Source organism: Miscanthus floridulus, chromosome 9, assembly GCF_019320115.1.
Source record: "Miscanthus floridulus cultivar M001 chromosome 9, ASM1932011v1, whole genome shotgun sequence".
Taxonomy (NCBI): domain Eukaryota; kingdom Viridiplantae; phylum Streptophyta; class Magnoliopsida; order Poales; family Poaceae; genus Miscanthus; species Miscanthus floridulus.
Window position 1 is genome coordinate 128,117,366 of NC_089588.1, and position 18,012 is coordinate 128,135,377.

Below are 18,012 nucleotides of genomic sequence, written 5' to 3' on the forward strand. Positions count from 1 at the left end.
GTGCGCACGGAGCAACGCCACCATCTTCCGTGCGGGCGGTTTTTTAATTCTAAAAAATGCAAACGAATTCTGAAAATCGCGAAACTTGTCGAGATGTCATGATATCGTATGCGTATGCTATTGTCAAAATTTGAAAAAGTTTCGAGCACGTTGCACGTACGATGTTCACAAACCAGTACATCCCCACATGTGATATCATCGCACCGCATTGCCCAGTACTACGCATTCGTTGGACGTTCTTGAAATAATGAAATGATACATGATGTCTGTATGAAGGACTACTTCACGTGCGAGGATGGGAAACAGGCCGAGGCGGCGCGAGTGCAGGACAAGGTCTGCAGAGAGGGACTTAAGGACCTGTACCACAAGGGGCATATCCAGTGCATCATCACCTACAACGCCGACGTGCTTGGCCAGGTGGTGAGGAAGAGGGAAGCCAGGCAGATGATGCTCCAGAGGGAGACCGACCTCACCAGGGAGCAGTACCTCCAGGTAAGTACGAAACATTCATTCTGATTCCTTCCATGAAAAATAAGTAGGCTTCAATTCATCTTCTGACATGTCAAATACTTGATGTCATGCGGATGTGTCCTGCTTGGTGCTCCAAGTACAAAGACTGTTGGGTGGACATCGTGAACAAGTGGATCTCGGAGGACACGTACACTCAGCGCAGAAGCCGTCGGAGGTGCCGCCTGGAGATGCAAGGGCCGTCACACCACCAAGGGAACCGGCCCCTCCCAGTCTACATGGAAAGATGGGTACGCTTCTGTTGATCTATTTATTTATTTATTCTAGTGCTCAATTGTCATTACTTGTAATCATCTTTGTGTTTTCCTCGCAGTCCCAGTCGCATGGTGGCCAGGAAATCAACGAGTTCATGGGGTACGCCCTGGTTCACAAGGGCCCAGCGACAGCGGCGGACAACGTCTACAACTCGGAGGATGGGGCCGACGCGTACACCAACGCGAGCGTCTACCCCAAGCTTGCCGAGTACACCTCGGCGGCTCACACGCGCCATGGGGAGGACTTCGATCCGACCACCCAGCCCCTGGATACGGACCTCGTGATGAGGTTGGGAGGAGGGAAGTAGCACGGCCGGTACTGGATGGCCAACAGCGCAGTCGAGTCGTCCTTTGTTCCTATACTGAGCCAGATTCGACAAACCAGCACGAGCTCCTCCGACATCCCCATAGCACCTCGGCAGCCGAGCTCCACGCAGATGCTGGCGGCATTTCAGGTAAGTACAGTTTTATTCATCGTTCACTGATTTTACACATGTACCTGGCCTTTGCATTGTTTAAACCGCGCGGGTGTAATATTACAGGCCCAGCTGGCAGAGTTGTAGGCCCAGCAGATGGCCCAGGCGGAGGCCCATCTGCGGCAGCTGGAGGCTGTCCAGCAGCAGTCGGTGCGTCAGCTGGAGGCTGTCCAGCAGCACTCGGCGCGTCAGCTGCAGGACGTGGCGACCTACTTTCAGGGCCTTCAGATCCCAGGTTTGGTCCTGCCTCCGTTGCCTCCCTCGCTGTTCGCTCCACCCCATGCTCCTAGTCCTACAGGGACTTCGGTGAGTATATATGGTTGTTTATTGCTTTAGCTTGTGCGGCCATCCTATAGGTACTAATGAGATCGCTTCTCCTTTGTGCAGGCACAGTCGGCGGGTTCGAACCCGACTCCTCCAGGTGGCCCTTCTCCACAGCACGGGTGCCCAGTTGGCACGGTTGGCCCGACTTCATAGTACACGTGGCCAGGTGCCGTTCCTCCGTCTACGCAGCACGGGTACTCCGGGTGGACAGGCGGCCATCTTCCGCCGCCCGGGTGGATGTTCCAGGGTGGCCCTCCGCAGCAAGGGTGGCCTTCGTGGCCATCTGGGAGCTCTTCACACTCTGGGGGCCATGGGGACCAAGGGACGCATAGGTACCTCTCATTTCACTTTTGGACTTGTGATGGTTATGTTGGACTAGTGATGGATTGGCTTCTGTGAGGGTTATGTTGGACTAGTGATGGATTTGTATGGATGTACTTGTGATGGATGGATGGATTTGTTACGGATGAACTTGTGGATGGATTTGTGTTGAATTGTATGAATGGAATGTGATATATATGTGTGTTGAATATATGTGATATTGCATGGATGGAATGTGAAAAAAACTGAAAAAAATTTACCCAGATTTGCCGAGTGCAAACACTCGGCAAAGCTGGGGAAGTTTTTCCCAGCACAACAGCTTTGCCGAGTGCTGACAGACACTCGGCAAAGTGACCATAAGTTTGCCGAGTGCCTGCCACGTCAGCACTCGGCAAAGAAACCGGCAGATGACGGTGGATGTTAACTTTGCCGAGTGCTGACATGGCACTCGGCAAAGGCTTTGCCGAGTGCCAGACAGGTGGCACTCGACAAAGAATTCTTTGCCGACTAATTCTTTGCCGAGTGCGGCACTCGGCAAAGCCTTTGCCGAGTGTAGAGCGGGCTTTGCCGAGTGCGGCCTGCACTCGGCAAAGAACCAGAATCCTATAGTGGTAACAACGGCTCGCATGAGCCGGCCTCCTAGGAGTGATTTGACCGACTTCCTGGGAGTGACTTGACCGGCTTGTAGCAGTTTCTGGAGAGGAATGAGAAATAGTTCAAAGGACACTAGTGGGAGTTCCATCGGACTTCCCGCGGATTCTACCATGAGATGTTGACAAAGGTTATCTCTCTTGTTTGGGCATGGCCTCCGTTCGGACGCCCGCGCCGTGCCTGCCCACGTATGCCTTGCTGCGCCCACCCATAAGCATTTGGGGTCCGCCCATAAGCATTTGGGTTCCACCCTAGCCAGTGGGGACCATCTCTGCCTATGCTCGATTTCTGCGCCTGACATTGAGATGAGACAGCAGAAAGACGAGAAGGGAGACGCAATACCCGATCTAATTTTAAAACATTCAGATGCAACGATTGCAATATACGTCTGAAAACAAATAAAATATTTAAATATGTGTCTAAAACAGTTGAAAAATACATGAAAAACACTTGAAACCATTGTAAACATACGCAACATCTAGATAAAATACTTGCATCATATCTGTGAAAACGTATGCAACATTCAGATAAACACACTTGCAACATACGTCGGAAAAAAAACAGATGAAACACTAAGAACAAGAGCTTACAATATACGTATACAATCATTGCAATACATGCAACATCCTGGTCTATTTTTGTAACATCCATATGAAAACACTTGCAATATACCTATGAAACATCTGAAACACTTAAACACATGTGTTTGCAACATGAGGGAGGCCGTGGCCGGTCGATTCCAGCCGCCGGGGTTGGAGCACGAGCACCATCAGCCCGACGCGCATGGGAGGGAGTGGTCCGACCTGCAGAAGGTGGGCGGGCACGATAGGCAGGAGATATGAGCGAGCGGCGTAGGCTGGGCACGCGCGACAGCAACAACAGCACCAGCACCAGCGGAGGTGGACGCACTATAAAAGGCCACGGCAGGACGGAGGCGTAGTGGAGTGCGACGACGGCGGGCGGCCACGCTCGAACAGGGTGGAGAGGAAGGATAACGACCGGCCACGCGTGGTGGAAAGAGCCATGGGCCCGCGGTAGTGCGGGCATGGTAGTGCGGCCGCGATGTAGCACGCTGCGACGGGTGCGGTCGTGGTGCAGGGGTGCGACGGAATAGATGCCTGAGGAAGCCTGAGGAAGGGAAGGTGAGTATACCGTAATAGCGTTGCGGCCCGGCGGCGTCCGCCTGACCATAGTATTTTTATTATCGCTCTTGCTTTCCATCGCCCAGCCAGCGCTATTAATACGGTTAGTTAGGACTGTCAAATATATAATAATATAAATATGGTGTGCCTAACTGCCTATTTTCTCCGGCGTCTGGTTGACTAACAGGCCGGGTAGAGGAGGAGCTGGACCACAAGTCCACCACAAGGAGGAGAGACGCCATGGCCAAGAAATTGAAGCGGCGCATGGAGGACCAGGATTCAAGCTCCAGCTCCAGCTACGCGAGGTATGTATGCCTTCCCCCTTCCGATCGAGAGTTAATACAGATTGAACTTTCTTGATTGGCTTGCTTGAAAACCTCGCCTGCCTTATCTTGCTGGGTACGACCATACAGCTCCACTGATGAGGACATGTCTCCGGACGAAAATAAACGTAGAAGACGACGAGCTGAAGCGCGAAGAAAAACTAGCAAAAAGCAGGTACATACATCCCGGCCATGTTCTCAGTTTTGGTGTAAGCAAATTATCCAAGCTGTTCACTGGATGTGAAATCTCAGTCTGCGTTTTGGGCTATAATTATTATCCCAGCTGTTCACAAACTGCATGCATGAGTTTGCACCGCAGTACATCAATAGCTCTGTGTGTTCCAAATTATGAGTCGTTTTCGACTTTGGTAGATATATAACTTTTGTTATTATTATATATATAGACATAGCATATATCTAGAAAAAAGTTATATTTTGGAGGATGGGACCTTTTTATAGAAACAACATCCTACTCCGTTCTTGGCACAACTTGTGCACTTCCTAGTTCCATATTCTATATATAAGCCCTGTTCGGCTTAACCCATATTCGACTTGTTTTGCTTCTTTTTTCAGTCGGAATAGTGTTTCTCTCTCACAATAATTCAGCCGGAACAGTGTTTTTCAGCCAGTTTCAGCCAAGTTTCAGACCAGTGAACGAGGTGTTTTGAGGGGTGATTTCCGCTGGTGGCCTACCTGTGTAGTACGTCGCTGCTCCCTTAGGGCTATTTCCAATATCTCTGATCTGAAGGTATGCCTTCCATTTTCTGTCATCAACCGGCGGCGAGCATAATTGAAAGCTAGCAAATCCTTCCCCTTTTGCCTCCGCTTTGGCTATTCCCATCACTCATGCACTCTCAGCTATCGTACACGTACTACCTCTGCCTCGAGTACCACCCAGGCACCCACCCTCTCGTGCGCCCTCCTCATGGGAGATGCTGGAGGAAGAGTCTACCCTAATTGATGTTATGTGGTTGAGTTGAGTGAGGTCCTGCCATCTGGAACCGCTGCGGCTGTGGTGGGTGTGAAATTAGGTGACAATAAGACATTACAAGCTAGGGATTATTTACATTTTGATGGTGAAAAACTTAAACAAGAGTATGGAAGGTCATTTTTTGTCTAAATGATTTTGGGACCCATCGGCAGACCTGAAACTTTGATATATCGTTGGAAATTTAAACCATGGGCTCAACGGCCTGGTCCCTGTTGGGGTTGCTCAGGCGACAACTCTGAGGTTCTGTCTCGACCGTCTCCACACGCTTCTTGGAAGTTGTCGAAGCCTATGCTATGAAGTCCAGGGGGTGCCTCCGAGGCTTCAGTAATCTAGATGACTTGGGTTGGAGTATACTTTATACCCGAGCAAAAGTCAGTTCGGGCTAGGCCTGCGAAAGCCTGATTGGGTAGGTCCAAGCCTAGTCCAAACCTACCCAATGAAAAGATCTTGTCACAAAATCTTTCTATTGGGTGTCCAGATCTTTCCATTGAGTAGGTTTTGACACAGATCTTTCCATTGGGTAGGTTTGGACTAGGGCCTTGTTTAGATGACATCAAAGTTCCAAGTTTTTTCACTCTCTCTTCATCACATCAATTTTTGGACGCATGCATAGAGCATTAAATGTAGGTAAAAAAAATAACTAATTGCACAGTTTGGTTATAAATCATGAGACGAATCTTTTGAGCCTAGTTAGCCCATGATCGGACAAAGTTTGTCAAATACAAACGAAACGTGCTACAGTGTCCAGATTGCAAAAATTTGCAATCTAAACAAGGCCTAGGCTTGGACCTAGAGGGTCCACTCACAAGTTTTTAGTGTAAAAATGTATCGTTTTGGCCTAGGTTCAGGGTGAGCTGATTTTTTATGGGTAGCAATATCTCTGTCCATGCCATATCCAATAAGGCACACGGGCCAGGTTAGATTTGCTCAGGTCTTGGTTGGGGGCCTGTCATCCACTTAACACGCATATTCCAAACCACTCCCATTATAGTACAACAAGAAGATTTTTTTTTGAACACACGGGGGAGTCTCCTGGATACTCTTAAGAAGAAAGGTGAGGCGCCTCCCGGGAGCCAACGCTCGAACCGTGGGTGGGCAGTCTAAGCCCCTGCTCAGCTGACCAACCGAGCCCCGCTCGGTTCTCACAAGAAGATGAAATGAACATGGAGGCATGGATTCTAGGCAAATAGGAGGCATTATGGTCCTGTTTGGTTGAGCTGTAGCTTTTGGAAAACTTGATGTGGGCTGTGGACTGTGGAAAAGCCGTTGTGAGATGTGGGCTATGAGAAAAGCCGAAAGCCGTTTGGTTGAGCAGCTGTGGCTTTCGTAAAAATTGCTGTCAGACTCTCTCACTTACAAATGGACCCCACTCGTCAGCCTCACACACAGCTCCTTTCTCTCGTAGGCCAACTGTAGGCCTGCGGTGGAGCCCATGCGCGACGGAGCTCACGCCCACACATAGCCCACGTGCAGCGACCATCCTCTGCTTGCCTGCTTGCCGAAGTTGAGCGTGGATCTCGCGTTCATGTGCTCGCCGGCTTCCTTTGTTGCTACTTGCGTCCGGGAGGGAGAGGGGAGGAGAGGCGGCGCTGGCGAAATAGTCGTAGATCTAGGGAGGGTCGCTAGGGGTGGGGATGAGGGCTCACCGGAGTGGGGAGAGGGGATCGCCAGAGTGGGGAGGACGGAGGAGCTCTTGTGCTCGGCGGAGCTCACGACCTTGTGCAGCAAGTGACTGGGGCGGAGGTACCCGCGATGATGGTGGATGGGGCCAGAGAGGGATCGGACAGGCGGCTGGAGTCAAGGAAGGGGCCGGTTGATGGAGATGGGTCAGCCCATGGTCTGCCCGGAAGACACGAAACAAGGTGGTGTGGCTTCCTAGTCTAGAAGGATCGAACTAGTCAGATTATAGGAAAGTCTCTGTAATATGATTATGTGACAGAACCGCCCAATTTATACAAGATCAAGTACGGCTGTCCCCGCTAACATGTTGACACACACATACTTTCACTCATATAAACCCGGTAGTCCGCCGAGTGTCCCGAAAGACCTCGGTAAATCAACATCACAACCAAGATCGCGTGATTAAGAAAATACACATCATATACGCAGAGTTGCAGCAAAAATAATATTACAATTGGGTTCACAAATAATAGTATAAGTTTGGGTTTCAAAACCGCTTAGTGAAAACAATCATAGCTTTCAAATGATTACATTAATATAAGTTCCATATATATTGCTAGCATAAGTGACATCATCCAACAAAAGCATATAGATGAGAAGTAACTATAGAATCACCGAGCCCACCGGCGGTTATCCACCATCTTCAGTAGGCCAAGAACTTCACCTGCAACATAGTGGGATAAACCCTGAGTACTCGAATGTACTCAGCCAGACTTACCCGTTGGAAACCAAAACAAATGGCACCAAGGATTATGCAAGGCTTTCTTTAGTGGGCTAGCTGACTTATTTGCGAAAAGCATAAGCTATCATGAAGGAACCATTTTAAGTACTTTGCATCATCTTTATTATGACCTATCCATCTAGGTAAGCACCTGTACTATAGCAATCACTTGATTAACCAATAACATCCAGTTACCAACTTAGATTTAGCATATCTCATACCATCAAGATAACCATTAGTGTTCCATAATAATTACTATGATGCCGTAGCTCGAGTCAAGTGCTCACTATCCAGGAGCGATGGCGATTCGAATCGATTCCTAACCAGCTGGTGATTTATTCCTCACACAAACCACACTCACCGATCAAGTGAGCTACAGATCACCAATGACACTTTCCAAGTAGCCGTGGGATAACAGTCCGGGACCGCACTACCCAGGGACCGCCCGACAGCCAGGACGCACTTTGGGCTCACTCTTCGCGTCCCCGTCATACCCCCTTAAGCACCAGTCTGCCAATCCAAGTTTATCTCGGCTCGAATAGTATCACTAGCTTCGCGGTCGAAAGGTACTTTATTTGGCCAGCTAAATGTGAGGCATGCGTTCAACATGACAAGAGGGACGAGCAACGATCGGTCCTTAATCGACATAGACGAAAAACTAACAGCACCCCAGAACCCTGTCTGGTTGCCTCCAACTTTTTCCGTCCGGTCTCTAATTATCCATCTCACATGGTTAATTCCAGGATATCATTCTTTCCATAGCTAAATTCTTCCAGTAACCACCTATAAATGTAGGTGACCGGATATCACCGATCGCTACCGGTCTAAGCAAAGCTAAGCAGTTATTCGATCCTGACCTAACAGGGTAAATAGGTAATAAGGTAGGCAAGGATAGTAATAAATGCATCAACGGTTTCAATCAACTCCTACAACTTAATGCAACAATATATAAACTCATATATAGGAAGAATTACTTTTATAAAGTATGAGACTTAGGATGCTCCGGGGCTTGCCTGGGATCCCACACTGAGTCAGTGTTAGTTAGACGACACTCGCTAAGTGAGCATCTCCCATCCTAGCACTTGTCCAGTCCTTCCACCTTCAGGATAGGTCCACCATACACCGTCTTTGGTTTCGGCTCCAACATCACGTCCTTCACGTGGTTCATCTAGCGCACCTAGATGAGATGCAAGATGCAAGTGCATGAATATGAAGAATGGTAATACAAGAGGCATCACATAAACATTCAAGACAAACACAAGATTATGCAAGACATAGACACCAATAGCTATTTAACTAACATCACACAACTAACTATAGAGAGCAAGCACATCAAGCATGACACAAGTTCAACAAGGTCACAAGTATCATAACTTGACCATCAACAAGGGCGTAAGCCACACTTAGCAACACATGGAGTAAACAACCACAACTAGCATATGTCTATTTCTGGACTGGAAACAACAGCTTCATGTTTGGATCATAACTAGAGTTATACAAATCCAATAGCCATGCAACAAGACATTCTGGAAATATTATGAAATTTTCTACAATTCATCTTTAATCATCTTCGCATGATTCTCAAGTTAACTAAGTCAAATATACCCATTTACAGAAACTGTTCTAAACAAGACAGAGAGCAATCAATTCTGTAACCCAACTTTAAACAGCTGTAACTCTTAAACTATAGACCAAATGACACCAAATTTTAATAGATGCTAGATACATGAATTATCTACAACTTTTGTATAAACAAGTTTCACAACAAAGCACATTATCATGAAGAACTTTGCTAAGTTCTCAGATCTGTCCATAAACCACATCGGCAAGAAAATAATTATTAACTTATGTTGCAAACACATAATTGGGCAAAACCAACTTTACCAACATGTCACACATAACTAAAGAACACCATAAAGCATGGTGCTCACCTCTAAATAAATTTTCTTAAAGCATTTCTTAATTTATTTAGACATCAAGGTGTATTTGTGAACATATACAAAAAATGCACAATAAATTCTACAAAAATTATAGTAGCTCACATATCCTCTCAATAGTCTACTGTACAAATTTCATACCATTTGCATAAGTATAGCTGCCTCTACAAAAAGATAATTTACTATTGCAAGAAATCATGTGAGAGCGAGATAAACCAATAACTCACTCATACTTCATCCAATACTCATGAAATTTTTACCACACATCAACTATTACATGAGTAGCATGCCACAAAAATTTTACTTCATTTGGAGCCCTAGATCTACAGTTATGGAAAATAACAAATTCAACTAGCATTACAACCTTACTGCACAAATCTATTTTTCCGCAAAATATTTAAACTAAAACCTGCCATTTTATAGATCTAGTGCATAGAGAATTTCACAAGGATTCCAAAAAGTCCTCATTTTCTATTTTACCAATTTCCTATGAATTACTATGAATTTTCAAAGATTCAGCAAATTTACTGCAAATAGGTCCTTATCGGCACTATTCATTTAAGTCATAGACTTTTCAGTTAGACCCCTTCCCTTTGTCGAATTCTAGTACGGGGTCCCTGATGCGAATTTGAACAGAGGACGCCGGGGAATCGGCCAGTGGCGGCCGGAGAAGGGCCGGCGGCGGCGGGGGAATGGTGGGGAAGGACCAGGAGGTTGGTGCACACTCGTAGGTGACCGCAGCTTGCTCCGCGGAAGCCCGACGCGGCCTGGCCACGCACGCCGACAGCCTGGGCGATGGCGGCAGGCGGCACCAGCGCTGCGGGGCATGGCATGGCCGACGGGGGAGTGCGGGAGGGGCGGCGTGGTGAGAGGAATATGATGGCACTGTCGGCTTGGAAAGAGGAAGGGCTGAGCAGCGGGGACGCGGCGAGGCCGAGCTCGGCCATGGCGGCCATGGCTGAGCGCGTCCGCGAGCAACAGCGAGGCGAGGGTGCAAGGGAGAGAGTGAGCTCGGTCATCCACATCGGCCTGGCGCGCGTGGAGAAGCAGCGAGGCGACCGCAGGGATGCGAGGGCACGCAGCAAGGGAGAGGGCGCGCAGCGTCCATGCAAGAAGACCACGTCGGCAAAGCGTCAAACACGTGGTGAGCGTCGCGGTGGGCAAGGTGGGAGCAGATTTGGGCCGTCTATGGGCCGAATCAGCGAATGGGCCAAAAATGAAGTTTTCTCACCTGGACCCGCTCTATATTTTCTATTAAGGCACTCGGGTCATTAGAGCAATGGATTAGCGGTAAAATAGTTGCCAAGACAGTAGTGCCAACACAACAACGGTGATCACGGAAGCTCGCTTTCAAAGGTCAAAACTCGGTCAAACTCAGTGCAACTTTTTGTATGCTCTTCTCCATAATATAACCTTCAACTTTTATTTTTTGGACCAACTCAAGTTGCTTAGCAAAATTTGGAGAACGCGGGATGTCGATGTTGTTGCTTAGCGAAACTCCAGACTTAGAATAATTCTAAGTGCTGAAGACTGCAGCAGAATCAATCTTGTGACCTTTGTTTGTCAAGCTTAGAGATAGATTTAGACTTGGGTCCTTAAATAAAGTTTGTAGTACACAAACTATACTACAACTTTTATTTAAGGTCAAACCTTGTATCTTGAATATAAACCATTCTTTTACTTTGGTCAAAGCAGCATCTCGTTAACCCTAGAATTAGAGTTTTCGACCAAATGAGGCCTTTTCTTGACATGTGCTCAACACAAAACCTTCATGAATTTTGTTGTAGAGTTCAATTAGAGTCATTTGGATAAGGTACCAAGGTTTGGTTGATGATCTATACTTCCATTCACTTAATAGTGCAATTCAAGCACTTAGTAAAGTTATTCCAATAAGGATATAACTTATCATTTCATGTGACTTTTTTATTCCAAACTTCATGAAACTTTTCCAGTGATCCATATAGATGGGTATTGATGTGAGACATATGAAGATATTCCAATAACACCAGCCAAGCATATATCTTGAAAAGGCCTATATGTAAAGCAAGTGTGCAATATCCGAGTTTAGGTTGGGGCTCATTTCCATAGGTTTGACCTTGACATCTCCATCACCACTGAACATGTCATGGTTGAGCTCAAACTCATTGCTTAACTAGTGACAAACACCTGGGGTGTTACAGATTAGAACTCTTCTATTATATCCGACTAAGACTAGACTTATGTGCCTACTCTTTGGACTATATAAAGAGAGGTAGGAGCACCCTCTCGTAACATATCGTACAAAGCAATCCAACACAAGTTAATACGCCACACATGACGTGGGGTATTACGCTATTCAGCGGCCTAAACCTATATAAATTGTTGTCTTGCATTAGCCAACGAGCTCAGATTACACCGAAGCCTGACCAATCCTTGTTTCGAGTAACCCGGTAGAAAGGTTGCCAGTTGTCAGACACCGATAGCTGGCATGCTAGGTAGGGGCTTTCGACAAAAAAAGCGATCGGAAGCTCGGTGGACCTCAAGATCGACATGATGTTCTCGGCAGGATCAACATACACCTTCAGTTCTTGGGTCTGCATGGCGGACAACTCTGGCAAGCTTCGTAGTCGCCTCGTGGACACCACGGCAGGTCAAACTCATCCAGCTCTTCGTCAAGATGCGCTGGAAGATCTCATCGAGAATTTTGGTGAATTTTTGATTTCCAGTCCTACCTGGACACAAAACAGCCCAAGGTGTTCGAGTCCAACTCGGACATGACCAAGTTTTCTGAGTCGGCTTCTAAGCCATCGGACAACTGCAGTCTAAGCCTAGCCCGACTCCCACTTGGGCTCACAAATACCACCTCTGTCTACCAGGCGGCAGTCTCAAGACTTATGCCATCCACTCCGATCAGGGAGGAGGAGGAAGAAGAAGTCCCTTTGACAGGCGCTCAACATTATCAAGAAAGACAAGGTAAGTGGTTGGCGATAATCTAAGCACAACAAAAGCAAAATTATCTCATTACACTACCACAAAATAGAATACCATTGAGGGCCAAAACCCTAAGGAAACCATGATATGGGCCAAGGAAATCATTCTTGGCGGCCAACCCTCAAGGAAGGACTGGGGTTTGGCAGGACAAAAGGATGAGGTTATATTTTCAACAGCATCAAGGAGGGTATATATTTTCTTCCACGACCCCTAAGGATATGTATAGCAAAAAAAATCACACGTTCGACATAGCTAGCTAGGAATCAAACTCGCGACCTAAAGGTTCACGTGAAATTCACTTACCACTACACAAAATCACTTGTTACTAAGTGAATGTTTCTTTCTTTTTGTACAGTGGTTATGTGACATCCATTGTGATAAAAAATATTTGGTTATACAATATATATGACATGAATGTTAATGAATCTAATTGTTCGTTTTATTTTTAACAAATTTTATCTTATTTTGTATTTTACCGTAGTGTTAGCAGGGGCACACTACTAGTAGTTATTTAATTATTTTATAAATCTCTAAAAATCAATAGCTCTGATTTATTTGAGTTATTACCTCCTAATAGGTATCCGGCCGGGGTACCGTACAAAGTCTCTGTCTGGATAGAATTTTGTATTCCACAAAATAATCATGCTAACAGTTAACATGCTCTCAGGGCAACCAAAAAAAAAACATGCTCTCAGGGCAAAGTGATCATACAGATGCTGTCAGAGATCAAGGAGGAGATACAAAAACAATCGAAGCAGCTAACTGAAAGTAAGGAAGACATTAGTAAATTGTGCAAACAGTTGGACAAGCTTACTAAAAGTCACAATGATCAAACCCGAAAGTTGGAGAAGCTTACTGAAAGCCACAATGATCTATGCAAACAACTGAAGCTTCATACTAACAGCACAAGTGGTGATGATTCTCATGCTCCAAGGTATTGTTTGCTATGCACCTTCATATAACCTTTTTCAGGGCACAGTGCCAGGAGTAAATTATTGAAGCTATTATTAAATTTGTTAATGATATATACTAGAATTAGAATCAGTATACTCTAGTAGCTTTTTTTTGAGAGATCCAGAAACCCCTGGTCCATTAGCATTCCATTCAGGACCAAATACATATCAAAGAGTGTTTTACAGTTCATATCGCCACCATGACTTGGCCAAATCTGTTGCACAGTCCCAGAAAAGTTATACTCTATTAGCTTTACTATGTTGTTTTACTTCTTAAGTTAGCATAGTTTCCTCTGCTTTTGTAGATCACAACCGAGTCAAATCAAGTCACCAAGCTACCGATTGGTATTCAGATGTCAGGTGGCTGAGAAAATTGAAAAGGGGCAATCCATAGAGATAAGTGTAGCTCTAGTTGATAGTAATAGTGATCAAACCGTAGAAAATGGACCCCTTGCTTCTGCAACAGTTGAGTTGGTTGTCATTAATGCAGAGTTCAATCAACATGATAATCAATACAATTGGTCCAGAGAGGATTTTGAGAGCAACGTAAAGAAAGCACGAGAAGGAAATCCTACAATGGGAGATGCGGATCAGCCAGTAAAATCAATAGTGAGTAACAGCCGATTTCACTACTACAAAAACAAATTTGCGCAGCGTCACCAAAATAGCCTCCGTGGCGGGCACAATTTTTGCCCGCTGCGATTAATGGCCATGATTTACCGAGGCGGGCCTTTTTTATTTACCGAGGCGGACGTTTTTGTCCGCCACGGTAAATAGATTTACCGTGGCGGGCGTCTTAAGATGTCCGCCACGGAAAATACCCTATTTTCCGCGGCGGCGGACGTCTTAAGACGCCCGCCACGGTAAATCTATTTACCGTGGCGGGCATATTATAAGGTCCGCCACGGTAAATAGTGGCCCAGCAGGCAGCCCATCTGGGCCCAATATCCGCTCATTGTATAAATACCGAAAGTTAGGGTTTTACTCATCCCCGTTCACTCAATCAGTCGTCGCCCTCCCCTCTCTCTCAGTCCTTCCCCGTGCGGCGCTGCCCCTCCTCTCCCTCTCCCTCTCCATAGCCGGCAAGCAGGGCAGCGCCCCTCCCTCTTCTCTCACTCCCCCTCCCCATCCCCTCCACTATCTCACTGCTCCTCCACCCCATCCCCCGCAGCCACCTCCCCATGCCTCGTTCGATTCGATTCGGCCTGCGGGTAGCGGCTCCGATCCGTGATGTGCCGTGTTGCTTCAGCATGTTCTTCCGATTTTTCTCCGGATCTTTGGTTACTGTTTTGATCGTTTTTCTTGGCGATTTGGATTGGGATTAGATGGGAGCAGGTGATGAGAACAAGACAGGGACATCAGAACCCTTTTCTGGGCGTGATAGACTAAGTCTTCAATGGGAATCTCTCTGATGCTTTTGGCTTCCCCAAAACCAAATCTCGTTTCTCTGTATTTCTTCCGAGATCTGTTTCTTCTTCCTGGTAATTGGCTGCCGATGATGCATAACAAATGCACGTATTATCGGATTGTTCCATGACGATCTACAAATTGTCACTACCACTGAGGCAGACTTTTAGATCTGCAATCTGTTTTCTTTTGAATTTGATTAATTTGTTTGTTTTTTTCTCTTTCTGGTTCTGTTTTCCTTTGGTCTGATAAGTTATCTCGAGCAAATTGCCTATGATGGTGTTAAATATACTTTGTAGCATTTTCGCTGTGAAATAAACTTAAATCTGAGGCATTTGCAGTTCAATAATTGTTGTTGCATCCTATCAGTTCAATAATCTCGACGATCTTTTCTTCGTGTCATGCCCTCGTCGTCCACGACGCGGGTCCGGCCTCCTCTTCGTCCACGGCCGCGGATCCGGCCGATCTGCGCTCCCTGGCCGCAGATCCGGCGAGGTCGTCCTCCCTGGCCGTGGATCCGGCGAGGATGACCTCTTCGGCGGCGGATACGGCGAGGAGGAGACCCCGGCGGCAGATCCAGCGAGGTGCGGTGGCGCTGGTATTGGGCTGGGAACGGGCTCGTCGGTGGGCTCGAGAATGGGCTCACTGACGGGCTCTTGGGTTTTTTTTTGTTTTTTTAAATAATTTACCGCGGCGGACACGTTACACCGCCCGCCGCGGTAAATCGGTTAACCGCGGCGGGCGGCTTCGCCCGCCGCGGTTAAGCCATGATTTACCGTGGCATCTAGGCCGCGGCGGACGGCTTTGCCCGCCGCGGGAAACCGAAAACGCCCGCCTCCAGTAAAGTTTGTGTAGTAGTGTTTAACCTTGTTCATGGAGCTAAACTTCACAGTGGTTCTACAATATTTAATAACTCGAGTAACAAGAAGGTTAGGCTTGGGGTGATGGTAGTGTCGCCAACAGAAGAACGAGTTCTAGAAGGATTATCAAATCCTTTCTATGTGCGGGGCCATGACAGGCCAGCAAGACAAAGCAACTTGCGCCATAACAGGTCAAACAGACAAAGTAAGTACTATTCTTTCCCAGATTCTATGGTACATCTTCAGTTGTTCTGAATTTGAAACTTTTGTTAATTTTAGTTTATTGGAACCTTTTCTACTTCATACTGTTAGAATTTATAAACTCCACACAATTACTGCTTAATTGGACCATAGATTACAAATGTAATTTTGTGAAGCTGGTACCTAAAATAATGTTTCCTGTTTCCACCAGAAATATAGTTTTATGAAAATAACTCTCTCTGTGTTTAAGATGCGTGTGTGTGCGTGTGTGTGTGTGTGTGTGTGTGTGTGAGAGAGAGAGAGAGAGAGAGAGAGAGAGAGAGAGAGAGAGTTACGCTGACACGCTTTTGGCATAAAAGTTTGATGTGCGTAGTTTTGGTATTTTCTTAGGATGAAATTTCAATTGGATTTGTAACCAGTAACATTTTTGTAGGGCAACGTCAAGAAGAAAATGGCGAAATGCCTAATGTGGAAAACCCATCATGCCCAAATTCAACTCAAACCGAGGGATTCAGTTAAGGCTTGGAGTTCTTTTCTTTTTCTCCTGCTGTAACTTTTCAAAGAGTGCAAGGAGATGTGCACGTTCTATTGCACACATACGTATACATAAAAATCAGTAAATATTAACAATTAGTACATTGCTTGAACTCTAGTAGTACACAAGGTGCACCGTACCACGCCAGCCTTAGCCGCCGCCTTATTTTGTCCCCTATATTATCGATGCAGATCATAATGTTTCCTCCTCCCTTTTCAGGACAGGATATAACTGGAGGGCAATCCCAGGTTCCATTTCTAGGAAAGACGACTATGCTTTCTACAGAACGATCTACCAGTGTAAGCAATAATATAAAAATAAATTAACCCACTATTTATATCTAGGGTACTTTAATGATTGTTCCTAATTTTCAATAATTGTCATGGAACATGCCTAGGAAGGTGGATCCTAGGTTTTATTTTACTTCCACTCCATAGTGCTGTACACTAATTTTATTTGCCAAATGCTTGTTATTTCCAGCAAGAACAACAGGCTCTGATACTGCAATACCAAGTTCCTCATCTGCCAATGTTGGTCCAAACTATGAACAGCCAAACCGGTACCACACTTCTTTCCATTGGATGGTGTCCTATTTTTATGCCTAGTATTGGGTTGACTGAGTAACTATATGTGGATTTATCTTCCATAGTTTCCTTCGATTTTATCACATACAACATAACTTGAAATGTTTTGGCATTCTGTTTACCTGTTCTACTATTATAAACACAAGAGACCAAGAAGAGTAATCACGATTGCTCTCATACGCTAGATATTACATGCTTATAGCCATATCTGATAAACTAAATAATGCTTATTTAGTGTTTTTATTTCTAATGCTGAGTTTGCTTTATTGTATAGCGTGTTAGTGTTAAAGTATACTTTTGAAGTTAAGTTTATTTAAAATAACATGCTAATTTTTTATTACCAGCTGGTTTGTGCAGTGTAGACTTGTTTTTTTAAGATTAGTCATGAAGGAATAATAAATTGATTATAGGAGATGTGGTGTTACACATATATTGGCAAGGATGGCCGGTTTATAGAAACAGAACCAATTAGCGGAGATCCTTGCCTAATAGAGATCAATCTCAATCAGCAAGATCCTTGCCTAATAGAGATCAATCTACCTATCCTAGCCATATAGGCACTAGGCCGAAATATAGACATGAAGGCCCAATAAGCGGCCGCACCCGTTGTCTAACATTTTAAAACTAGATTAAAAATGGCCACCTTTGTTCATGAATCACATTCATATACAAGTATATACACGGATGATGATGACTAATAAAGATACCCTCAAAATAGACTATCCATACATCCATCATCAAATAGAATGTCTTCAATGATAGTTCAGTGTTACCATCAATAAAAAAACATTTTAGAGCTACATACAGATCTTTAAGGCTCTGTATGATTGGGTCTACTTCCATTTCTACTTCATCCACTGTTATATACACCATCACAGATGGTTTAGAATCACATCTTAGATAGCTTCTAGATTTTCTAGGATATATCATCTGTTATTAGCAGTCGTATCATTGTAAGGTCCTGAGGGCCCAAAAGGGAGAGTCTCTCTTTACACACACACACATTCATTACTGCACGCTTAGAATTCACCCCGGCCATTAACAAATGAGTTGTACAAGAAGTGCAGTCATATCTTTAGCAGCAAATACAATAGGTCATGCTCGAAATGATGACATCAATTAACTGGGCCAGATTTACTCATTTTTTGTAGTTA

General features: G+C 45.5%; 3 non-coding genes across 3 annotated transcripts; all 3 read left to right on the top strand.

Annotated features, from left to right (window-relative positions):
• Positions 1 to 14,599: 14,599 nt before the first annotated feature.
• On the top strand, positions 14,600 to 14,689 carry LOC136484622 (small nucleolar RNA R44/J54/Z268 family). Its single transcript, XR_010766127.1, has one exon. It is a non-coding gene; the product is annotated as a small nucleolar RNA R44/J54/Z268 family (small nucleolar RNA).
• Positions 14,690 to 14,761: 72 nt separating this feature from the next.
• On the top strand, positions 14,762 to 14,839 carry LOC136484646 (small nucleolar RNA snoR122). Its single transcript, XR_010766148.1, has one exon. It is a non-coding gene; the product is annotated as a small nucleolar RNA snoR122 (small nucleolar RNA).
• A 103-nt stretch (positions 14,840 to 14,942) lies between these two features.
• Positions 14,943 to 15,016, top strand: LOC136484615 (small nucleolar RNA Z267). Its single transcript, XR_010766121.1, has one exon. It is a non-coding gene; the product is annotated as a small nucleolar RNA Z267 (small nucleolar RNA).
• The last annotated feature ends 2,996 nt before the right edge of the window (positions 15,017 to 18,012 follow it).